The following is an 11,174-nucleotide window of genomic DNA, read 5'->3' on the forward strand; positions in this document are numbered from 1 at the left end:
AATAAATAAAAACAACTTGGAGAGCTGTTAGTCACAATAGCTCTAGAATCTACAGTGATGGGTCTTTCTGGTTACTGAAGTTTCGAGATCATCCTGGGCCCTGTTTGAAAGTTTTGAGAGATTAGCCAATCAATATTACAGGCCACACACTCAAGGTTCAGCCCACACCCGATTTCAGCTGTCTTCTTTACCCACGACTTCTCTGTTTTAGTTGGAAACCTCTGAGCTGTTTTGCTTAGACTCAAAGCAAAACTTGAACTATTATTATTTTAAATAGCCTAATGTCGCCTTTGAGCAACTACAATCCACACCTCTAAACAGATGTGTCCTATCCTGCGAAATGACTGGTTGGTCAGTGGAGGAAGCAGCATCTTGGGTATGCTGCTCTTGTCAAGAAGAAAAGAGCAGAGTTCTGGAAGTCAGTCATAAGAAATCGTCCAGGTCTCCTCTGACTCCATGCACCCTTGCTCATTAGTGTGCTGCTGTCCAAGTTGGGATCTGTTTGAAGCCATGGTTGCCATCTGCACATTCATTTTCAACACACCCAAATTTCATTGAAAATAGAACCAGTTTTTAGAAAGTCCAGTGGCTCACCCTCTGGTAGCAGATTTTTTTCTTTAATCCATGTTCCTCCTTTAAGTGCAATTTCTGAGAACAGAACTTTATTGCTGACTAGTCCTAATTGCTTTTAAAATGTCCTGAAGCTTCCAAAAAGATTCTTCCTCTAATTACTTCATCTGTTTTCACGGTTGCCATTTTGTTCTTAAGAATAAGCAATACTTCATGCAAATCTGGTCACTTCCATAATTATGACATCATTATGCTCAAGATTTAAGTGGGTTATAAAATATTATAGATAGCTGGTGGGTAATTAAGGAGACCTAGAAGCAAGGACATCTTAATTAAGAAAGATGGCAGAGGATGCCTGTGGTATCAACTGAGAAATAGAGGAGTCAGACAGATGGACTTCAAAATGTCAAGTTTATTGTTGCTAAGCTCAGGCTTGGACAGAGTGGCTTAGATGTGTGACCATAACAGACTCACTAGTATGTCGCCTCTGAGTTAGATTCGCCCACCCTGCCACTGGCATAGTCAGGCAACGTCTAGGGTTCCCATTGGGCACGTGGCTGGGAGCAGACCAGGAGCCTGCTCCTGCTGTGTGCTATGTGGGGCCAACTCCACGTCAGTGGTCCCTGCAGTCGTGCAACCCAGGAGTCCTGCACGTGACCTGTAGACAAGTTAGCTTTTGCTATCTTGCACCGGTAAGGTCAGAAAGGGAGGCAAAGGTTGGTCTGAGTGCAGTGGTGTTTACACTAATTGATCACAACCAGTTACAGATTCCTTTGTTCCTTCTCCACTCCCACTGCTTCACTTGACCAGAAAAAAAGAAAAAAAAATTTAAAAAAAGAAAGATAGGGAAAGGGAGCAAATCCCTATTGAGTTCTGTATAACTGAGATCCACGGACTGATAATATGAATCAAATAATATTTCTGCTTCGTAGGGTGAGAAATGGAAGGTTGAGAGGCCACAAGCATTACTCTGGTGAAAGTCCCTCCACAGTCTCAAGAGGCAGTCCTCGTCCCCCAGCCCATGGGGGGAAAAGGTCGAGGAGGGTGTGCATACAAGAAGCAAAAAGAAAGACAAACACATAAAGATCTAAACAAATTATTCATGTAGATTATAATAGTAATTCATTTCATCAGACATTCCGTCTCTCCCTCCCTCCTTCCCTCCCTCCATTCCTCCTCCCTTCCTTCTTTTATTCCTTCTTTCCTTATCCTCACTCATTCAGCAATTCATTTAATAAAGGAGATGATTTACAACAATAAGCAAAATTTTAGAAGTAGAGTGTAAATCCTCACTTAAAAATTGCCCCCGTTGCAGACAAAAGTTGGATAACTCACTTGCTAGAAAGGTCCAATGGCAGAGTAGAAAGATCACTGCTCTAAGGGATCAAGTTCCAGCAAAATCCCTACCACACTGTCATCTCATTGTACTGTGTACTCAGACCTCAGTGTCCTCATCTAAAAATGAGAGTGTTGAAAGAAATAATCTCAACTGTAACTCTCAGCTCTCAAGTTCTGTGATTATCACTGACTTATTCTCGCCAAGCTTCCACATAGCTGGAGTGCACTGAGTTGAAGGGATCTGTAAAACGAGAAATTACAGCTACCTTATCTCTGGGGTAGAGCTGCTGAGCAGGTCAAACTGGTTCATACAAAGGAAAATGTGTTATTGAGCCATACAGTACAATGTAGTTGGAAGGTAGACCAATAACCTCTTTAAAAAATTCAGACTAAACTAAAATTATTATTTTAGGCTCATATAACACAGGTATCAAAAGTAGACATTGAATCCAGACTTCAAAATCTTTCATGGAAAAGATCAAAGTTTGAATATAATATGAGGAAATTATATTCCACTTAACCTCATTATAAAACCAGAATTTATCGGTTTAAATCAGCAACACACACATTTAATTATTGACCAGGAGGTATATCAGTATCAAATACATTCTAAATTTCCTCTATGCCCAGCATAGTGGCTGTCCTGCTTCCAACAATTTTTGCTCTCAGAATAGTCAACAAATGTATCAGGTGTCTGTTATGTGTCACACACTGAGGACACAGTGGTCCCCGCTCTCTGAGTGTTCACATTGCATTCGACGGGAGGGAACTAGACAACACACAACTGAGTACGTCAGTGAGAATGTATGAAAGAATGAAAACTGTTATGAAGAAAATTAAATGGGAGCAATGTGCTAGTGAGTAACTTAGCAGGGGAGGGATTTATTTAGAATAGTTGGCCAAGAGAGGCCTCCCTGAGCAGAGGACTTCCAATATCGTCCCTGAAAGCAGAACTAGCTACCTGATTTGCAGGGCCCAGCACAAAATGAAAATGCAGGCCCAGTGTTCAAAATTATTAAGAATTTCAAGATGTCAACAGCAGAAGCTTAAACCAACTACAGAGCCCTTCTGGGTGAGCGGTGCAGGCGGCACGCGCATGCAGCTGGCCCTGCCTGAGAGAGGAGGAGCCGCACCTCCCCCAGGATCTGGGGAAGAGTTCCTCGCAGACAGAAGAGCAAGTGCAAAGGCGGGAACCAACCTGGCAAGTTTAAGGTACAGAAAAGAGGCCAGTGTGGCAGAGTGCGGTGAGAGGAGAAGAGGCAGAAAACCACAGACTGCGTAGGAGGGCAGGGTAAGAAGTTAGGATTTTTTGTTTTAAAGTGAGATGGGATCAGCCTTGAGCCTCTTTTCACTGCCTCTCACCCTCTTTGGATGATGTTACCCAGAGCCACAGACAGACAGGGCCAACCTTCTACTGCCTGTCTCTCTGTTGGCGTGACCCGCAGGGATTCCAGGTTCAGCAGCTCCTAATCCAGCTTTTTCTCCTCAGGCTCACCCTGCCATATCTCCCTGTCACCAGATCTAGACATTTGGGAATCATCCCAGACTTCTGTCTTCAATCCAGTGGCCAACCCAAGCCGACCGCCAGATGTGTGGCATCTGGGCCCCTGCAATATACAGGCCCATGTGAGTCAGTAGCTTCGGAAGTGTGAGCTTTGTTATTGAGTAAGCTAAAGCACGTAGAAATCAGTAGATTAAACAAGTGGAATGATACATAATCAAAAATCGATTTTTTCTTTAAATTTTGGCTACATTATTATGACCTCGGCAAATGTGTTTTATTTTATTTTATTTTTTTAGTTTTTTTTTTTTTTTTTTGAGACAGAGTCTCACTCTACTGCCCTGAGTAGAATGCCATGGCATCAGCCTAGCTCACAGCAACCTCAGACTCCTGGGCTCAAGGATCCTTCTGCCTCAGCCTCCCGAGTAGCTGGGACTACAGGCATGCGCCACCATGTCCGGCTAATTTTTTCTGTATATTTTTACTTGTCCAACTAATTTCTTTCTATTTTTAGTAGAGACGGGGTCTTGCTCTTGCTCAGGCTGGTTTCAAACTCCTGAGCTCAAGCGATACGCCGGCCTCAGCCTCCCAGAGTGCTAGGATTACAGGCATGAGCCACCGTGCCCGGCCCAAATGTGTTTTAATTTGGGTTTTGATCTCCATGACAACAGGATGGGTAAAATACCATAAGCATTTGATGATAACTGTAGCCCATCCCAGTGATCGATGGAGGAAGGAATCATACTACCAGTTGTACAGTAACATTTAAGTATCATCTTCTGATCCATAATTGCCTAAGTAGTTACAAGTCAAGTTAATGAAGAAAATACAGACAGGGAGCCAAGATGGAGGATGAGAAAAGCCGCCAGTCAGAGTGTCTCTGCAAAAAAGACAGATTTTAGAAGAAAGTGAAAAAAATAAACTAGCAGAAAAACATAGATTGGGTGAGGGTCGGAAGGAAGGGTGCCTAAAACTACAGGAGACTCCACAGGAAGACGTTGTGGAGGAGAACTGGAAGCAGAAAGGTCCCGAGAGGCTTGGAGACCAGCGACAAGGGTAGGTGAAGCAGATAACTTCCCCCTCCCTTGCATCTCGGACTGCTGTTGGGCTCCTGAGCGGCTGGAGAGACCTGTGGACACCAGCCCAGAGACAGCTGCCGCCAGTGAGCAATGGCCTCTCGAGGACACAGTGCGGGCCTCCCAGCCCCCTCGGGGCAGCTCCCCGAGTGCAGACCCGAGCCTAGCGGCAGACGCCATAGTGCTCCATTCTCTCCTTCCCCCTCCCTACCCGTGCGTGCCCAGAGAGACAATTTAGTCATCACACGGAGGCATCTCCAAGGAACGGGACCTTTCCTTTTGGGGCCCTACAGCAGACTGAGGGGTACTCAGACTGCGAGTTCCCTACACGCCAGCCCTCCCAGGTGCTGCTTGCCTGGGGACTTCAGGAGAGTGGGGTAAATCCCTAGGTGGAGTGAAATCGATCCAGCTTGGGCACCCTGTAGTGTAGTGAGCTGAGATGCTTTGAAGGGCTAATGAATAAAAAGGTATAATGCAATTATAGTTGCTAGGGAACTTTAATGAACGCTATTTGCTTCTGTACAAAGCTTGCGGTTAGCAATTGTTAGACTTCAGGGCCTGATCGCCCTACGTGAAGTATGTCAAGGGTTCAACTTATGATCGATGTGTAACTGGAAGAATGTTCTGTGTTTAATCTATAACTTAGATTGTGCTTTACTTCAATGATTGTAATCTGTCTTTGGGCACCAGAGATCTGTGAGAACAGCCAGATCTCAGGACTCTGTATCATTGAAATATTAATTGTACATTCTACCTTTTTTTCCTTTGTTTTAGAGTACCTGTTCTATGGCACGTAGCCCCCCTCAAATTAGTATAAAATTCCTGTAGAGGCAAAAGACTGGTGCCATCCTCTCGTACTGCTTTCACGCGGGCGGAGGTGGTCGCTGGCCAGCTAATAAAGACTCTCAATTTGGCTCCATTAAATTCTCTCGTGGTCTGTTTGCGCCCTCCACACTACAACATGTAGGTGATTTGAGACCAACACCCTTCCCCCTGGCAGGGCAGAGATTGATCTCCAGGGCCCAGGGGACAGGCCTGCAGACCAGACCCCGTACACCCAGGTCACGATCGCACTGCCCCGGGGCACAGAAGGGAGATCTATGAAAGAGCCTACTGAGGAGTGTGCGCCTTCAGGGGCAGATCAGCCTGCCGGCAACCCTCCTCCCAAAAGAGAGCTGTGCACCCAGCTCAGGCTGCGATCCTGGGTAGGGAACCTCCCGGCCCACATCACAGCCAGGGGAGATCCATCAGCCTGAGGTTCTGCTTGCTGGCAGAGGCCTGGGAGAGGCCACGGAGTGGGGGAGAGTGGAGGGAAGCGAGACCTGCTCCAGAGTGCGGGTCTTAGACAGCCCCACCCCCAAGCCCAGACTTTCAGCTGAGTGGAGCCATTTCAGCCCCTCCCAGCAGCTTTTCACAGAAGCAAAGAACGGACCTCTGACTCCTGCTAACAGCAGTCGTGGAGCCTGAGGGCAGGCTTACCCAACCCAGCTTCGCCCACACTCACTCCCGGACCTGCCCCAACTGAGGTGGAGAATAAAGACACACCTGGAAGTCCCAGGGCCCCGCCCACCACCCGAGGCACAAGAAGGCCTCCCCAGAGGAACAAGAGTTGGCTACAGGACCCCAAAACAGCACTGCGGCTCGCTCCTCCCAGCAAGTGCCACCTACTGACAGGGAGGTCACTCTGCACACCCTTTTACTACATCTACTGATTCATCATGAAGGGTGTGGTCGAATCTCACCCACAAACACCACCTACTGGCTCAGAGACTAAACAGGGTGTGTCATTATCCAAATGAAAATCTAAAGGCAAGAAGGAACAACTGATCCAGATGGGAAGGAACCAGTGAAAGAACTCTGGAAGTATGAAGACTCAAACGGAAAGCAAACCCCCAAAGAGGGACAACAGCTCCCCAGCAATAGACATTAACCAAACTCAGAACACTAAAATGACAGAAGAATTTCAAACATGGATTGTAAGAAAACTCAATGATATGCAAGAAAAAATCGATAACTAACACAAAGAAACCACAAAAAAAAATCCACGACTTGGAAGAAAAATTCACTAAAGAAATTGAAATATTAAAGAAAAATCAAACCGATCTCCTGGAAATGAAGGACTTATTCAAGGAATGGCAAAACACAGTGGAAAGCCTCAAGAATAGGGTAGATCAATCAGAAGAAAGAATCTCAGAGATTAAAGACAACTCCTTCCAATTAAATAAATCAGTCACAGAGATCCAGCAGAAAATTAAGAGAAAATAAATAAGCTTACAAGAAATGTGGGACTGGCCAGGTGCGGTGGCTCATGCCTGTAATCCTAGCACTCTGGGAGGCCGAGGCGGGCAGATTGTTTGAGCTCAGGAGTTCAAGACCAGCCTGAGCAAGAGCGAGACCCCGTCTCTACTAAAAAAAAAAAAAAAAAAATAGAAAGAAATTATCTGGACAACTAAAAATATATAGAAAAAATTAGCCAGGCATGGTGGTGCATGCCTGTAGTCCCAGGTGAGACTGCAAACTAATGCAACCTCTGTGGAAAGCAATATGGAGATACCTTAAAGAGATACAAGTAGAATTACCATTTGATCCAGCAATCCTATTACTAGGCATCTACCCAAAAGAACAAATGACAATCTATAAAAAAGACACCTGCACCCGAATGTTTATAACAGTACAATTCACAATTGCAAAGATGTGGAAACAACCCGAGTGTCCATCAATACATGAGTGGATTAATAAAATATGGTATATGTATACCATGCAGTACTATTCAGCTTTAAGAAACAATGGTGATATAGCACCTCTTGTATACTCCTGGATAGAGCTGGAACGCATTCTACTAAGTGAAGTATCCCAAGAATGGAAAAACAAGCACCACATGTACTCACCATCAAATTGGTATTAACTGATCAACACATAAGTGTACGTATAAGAATAACATCTATTGGATGTCGGGCAGGGAGGAGAGGGGAGGGGGGAGGAGGGGACGGGTATATGCATACACAAAGAGTGCAATGCGCACCATCCGAGGGATGGACACACTTGAAACTCGGACTTGGGGGGAGGGCAAGGGCAACATATGTAACCTAAACATCTGCACCCCCATAATATCCTGAAATAAAAAAGAAAAGAAAATACAAACAGGAAAGTATAAATAAAATCAGAATATATCACTTGACTTGTGAAATTTATCCTGAGCAAATCGGATTTTCTTTTCAGGTTGAGCATTCCTAATCTGAACAAAAATCTGAAATCTGAAATGCTCCAAAATCTGAAACCTTTTTTTCCAAAACCTTATTTTGGAGACAGAGTCTCACTCTGTAGCCCTGGGTGGAGTGCAGTGGTGTCATCATAGCTCACTACAACCTCTAATTCCTGGGCTCAAGCAATCCTCCTGCCTCAGCCTCCCAAGTAGTTGGGACTACAGGTGTGCACACAATGCCTGGCTAATTTTTCTGTTTTTCTATTTTTAGTAGAGCCGGAGTCTCACTCTTACTCAGGCTGGTCTTGAATTCCTGAGCTTAAGTAATCCTCCTGCCTCAGCCTCTCACAGTGCTAGGATTACAGGTGTGAGCCACCATGCTTGGCCTAAAATCCAAAACTTTTTGAGTGCTAACATGACACCAAAAAGTGGAAAATCCCACACCTGACTACATGGGACGGTTCATAGTCAAAACACAGGCACACAACAGTTTATTCAGCATCCCCAAGGGAAAAAAACTCTCCCAGCCCCTGTCCGCTGCAATATAACTTTTCTGCATGTGCCAGATATACATGTCATATTTTTTACTCTCAACTGCTTGTGTGTGAATAAGTGTAAGAAAATAATTGCTATTGATAGCTAAAATCAGAAATGATAGCAATGCCAAACAACTCCAGATTGTTCACACGGGTGGCTGAGATAGTGACACTTTGCTTTCTGATAGTTGAATGTACACAAACTTTGTTTCATGCACAAAATTATTAAAAATATGGTATAAAATTACCTTCATACTACGTATATAAAGGTATCTATGAAACATAAATGAATTTCATGCTTAGTCTTGAGTCCCATCCCCAAGATATCTCATTATTTATATGCAAATATTCCAAAATCTGAAAAAAAGTCAGGAATCCAAAACACTTCTGGTCTCAAGCATTTCAGATAAGGGCTACCAACCTATATCTGGAAAAAAAATAATTCTTTTGTACTGACTGTAGATTTTTGGAAGATGAGGACAACAAACCTAGGTTACTATATTGGCCAAACAAATTATATGCATATCTTGTAAGTAGATCAAGAGGCCTTATTAAAGCTCTTTGGTCATTGCCAGATTTTTATCTGAAAGGAGGCGAGGGACTTGTTTGGGTTAACAGGGACAGATAACTCACCAGGTTTGACAAAGCTTTAGTACTGGGCCACTTGGTAGCCAAAATGTCATGGAAGTTTGTTTTTTTTTATCAGAATTTTGAATTAATATGACTTCTTATAGTTGGTGAAAGTGAATAATTTTTAAAATTATGTGTCTACATTTAAAAACAAAACAAACAAAAAAACACCTCCCGGATCACCAAGATCAGATAACACCTAGATGATTTTTGCATCACCTACTGTGGACTGTGCATTTATTGGGGTCCCGGAATACAATAGAATTCATCTCCTATGGTTCAAATTAAGAGATGTTAGGGATGGGGCTTACTAGCTATGAGAGGGCAAGGGAAGGAAATTGTGATTCTGAAGCCCACCGAGCGCCAGAGCCAGGACTCTAGGGGGACGCCAGGAAACCAGCAGGCCAAGGCCACTCAGGGGTCAACCTCCCCAGGGCATAGGGCAAGGCACAGATGCAGGGCAAGAGGCAGCGGCAAACAGAATACCCAGCACAGCCTCACTCTGCTTTGGGCTGGCACCATGCAACAGCCTCACTCTGCTTTGGGCTGGCACCATGCAACGGCTCCCAGAGCCGCACCCATGTTTTCTGGGTGGGGGGCTGCAGGTCCCCATTGCGCGCTGCGCAGTTGATAGCCTGCTCCGATGCACGTCAAGGGCTGGGTATAGCCGTTGACTTGCTTTCTTTTTTCTTTACATCTAGTTACTTTCCACAGATGAAAGGGCAATTGGGCAAAGTGCACAAATGATACAAAAGAAGTTTTCAGAGACCTACTTAAATGATTGTGAATAGTTTATCAACGTGGCAAAGTGGCGGGGGCTGAAGGTGAACTGGCCTCGCCATGGTGGGGGTTCGCATGGGGGGAAGGCTAAAGAGAGGCCCAGGAACATTCCTGCTCTAAACACTCTGGGAGCAATCACGCCTCACATTAATTTATTTTTGCTTGTGTGTGTGCGTGTTGTTTCATTTTTTATTATAATCCTTTTTTCTTTTCATCTCTAAACTTTTTTTTTTTTTTTTTGAGACAGAGTCTCACTTTTTTGCGTGGGCTAGAGTGAGTGCCGTGGCGACAGCCTAGCTCACAGCAACCTCAGACTCCTGGGCTCAAGCGATCCTCCTGCCTCAGCCTCCCGAGTAGCTGGGACTACAGGCATGTGCCACCATGCCTGGCTAACTTTTTCTATATATATTTTTTTTAATTGTCCAGCTAATTTCTTTCTATTTATAGTAGAGACGGGGTCTCGCTCTTGCTCAGGCTGGTTTCGAACTCCTGAGCTCAAACGATCCTCCCGCCTCGGCTTCCCAGAGTGCTAGGATTACAGGCGTGAGCCACTGCACCCGGCCATCTCTAAACTTTGATAAAGACTCTTTCATTTGAGAACAGACTGCACAGGAAGAAGGCCGGTGGTTACTCTGGAGTGAGCCCGAGGGAGGAAGCCAGAGACTTGGGTTCCCGTGGAGTTGACTGGCGGTTCGGCTTCTGACCAGGGGCTGCGGCTGAGGAAGCTGAGGTGGGAATGGGGGCTTGGAGCCAGTGACCAGAGTCTCAGAGAGGTGGGCCTGGGGACTCGGGAGAGGAACGTCATGAAGGAAGAACCGACCTGAGGAGAGGTGGATTCCCGCGCGGTGGTCTGGGGCCCCGGGGGGAGGTCTGCAGATTCCCGCGGAGACGGGGGTCCACGCGGTGCGTCGTTTCCGCTCCGTGCTATTTCCCCCCGGAGTCGCACCCTGTGGTGGGGAGTTAGAAGTCAGCTGAGCGCACCCTGGGGACGGGGGCGTCGGGCACTGTGGCCTTGCTTCTGGCCTTCTGGGTCTGTTCCGTGGTGGCAGCACCCTGATCTAGGAGCATTCGGGGAGCCCTTCACAGAAGCGCCAAATACCAGCTGGGGAAGGGGACGCTTCTTCCAACGATCCGCAAGGTAAGGACTTGAATTATTCTTACTTGAATATTAAAGGGCAGTGTGATCCTGCAAGGCAGAAAAGCTAGGGGGCATTTGGGTTCCGTTTAAATTCATTGAAACACAGAATAAGAAAGAAAATAAAAGGGCAATACTCTGGAATTATTCTAAAGTAGATAATGTAAAATACCATGCATGGGGGATACCAAGCACACTTTCCTGGTATGTGTCCTCTGTCATTTTCACTTTTGACACTTTTCTATGACTGTGTAGAATGTTCTTTCTTCAAATTAAAACTCATTTATAGGCCAGGCGCGGTGGCTCACGCCTGTAATCCTAGCTCTCTGGGAGGCCGAGGCGGGAGGATCGTTTGAGCTCAGGAGTTCGAGACCAGCCTGAGCAAGAGCGAGACCCCGTCTCTACT

At 45.6% G+C, this 11,174-nt stretch overlaps 1 protein-coding gene across 1 annotated transcript in view; it reads right to left on the reverse strand.

Moving 5' to 3' along the window:
• CLUL1 (clusterin-like 1 (retinal)) overlaps nt 1–11,174 on the reverse strand; it is a 45,019-nt gene that overhangs the window by 28,132 nt on the left and 5,713 nt on the right. The window lies entirely within an intron of this gene.

The sequence above is a fragment of the Propithecus coquereli genome, unplaced genomic scaffold (genome assembly GCF_000956105.1).
Source record: "Propithecus coquereli isolate 6110/MARCELLA unplaced genomic scaffold, Pcoq_1.0 Scaffold38, whole genome shotgun sequence".
Lineage (NCBI taxonomy): Eukaryota > Metazoa > Chordata > Mammalia > Primates > Indriidae > Propithecus > Propithecus coquereli.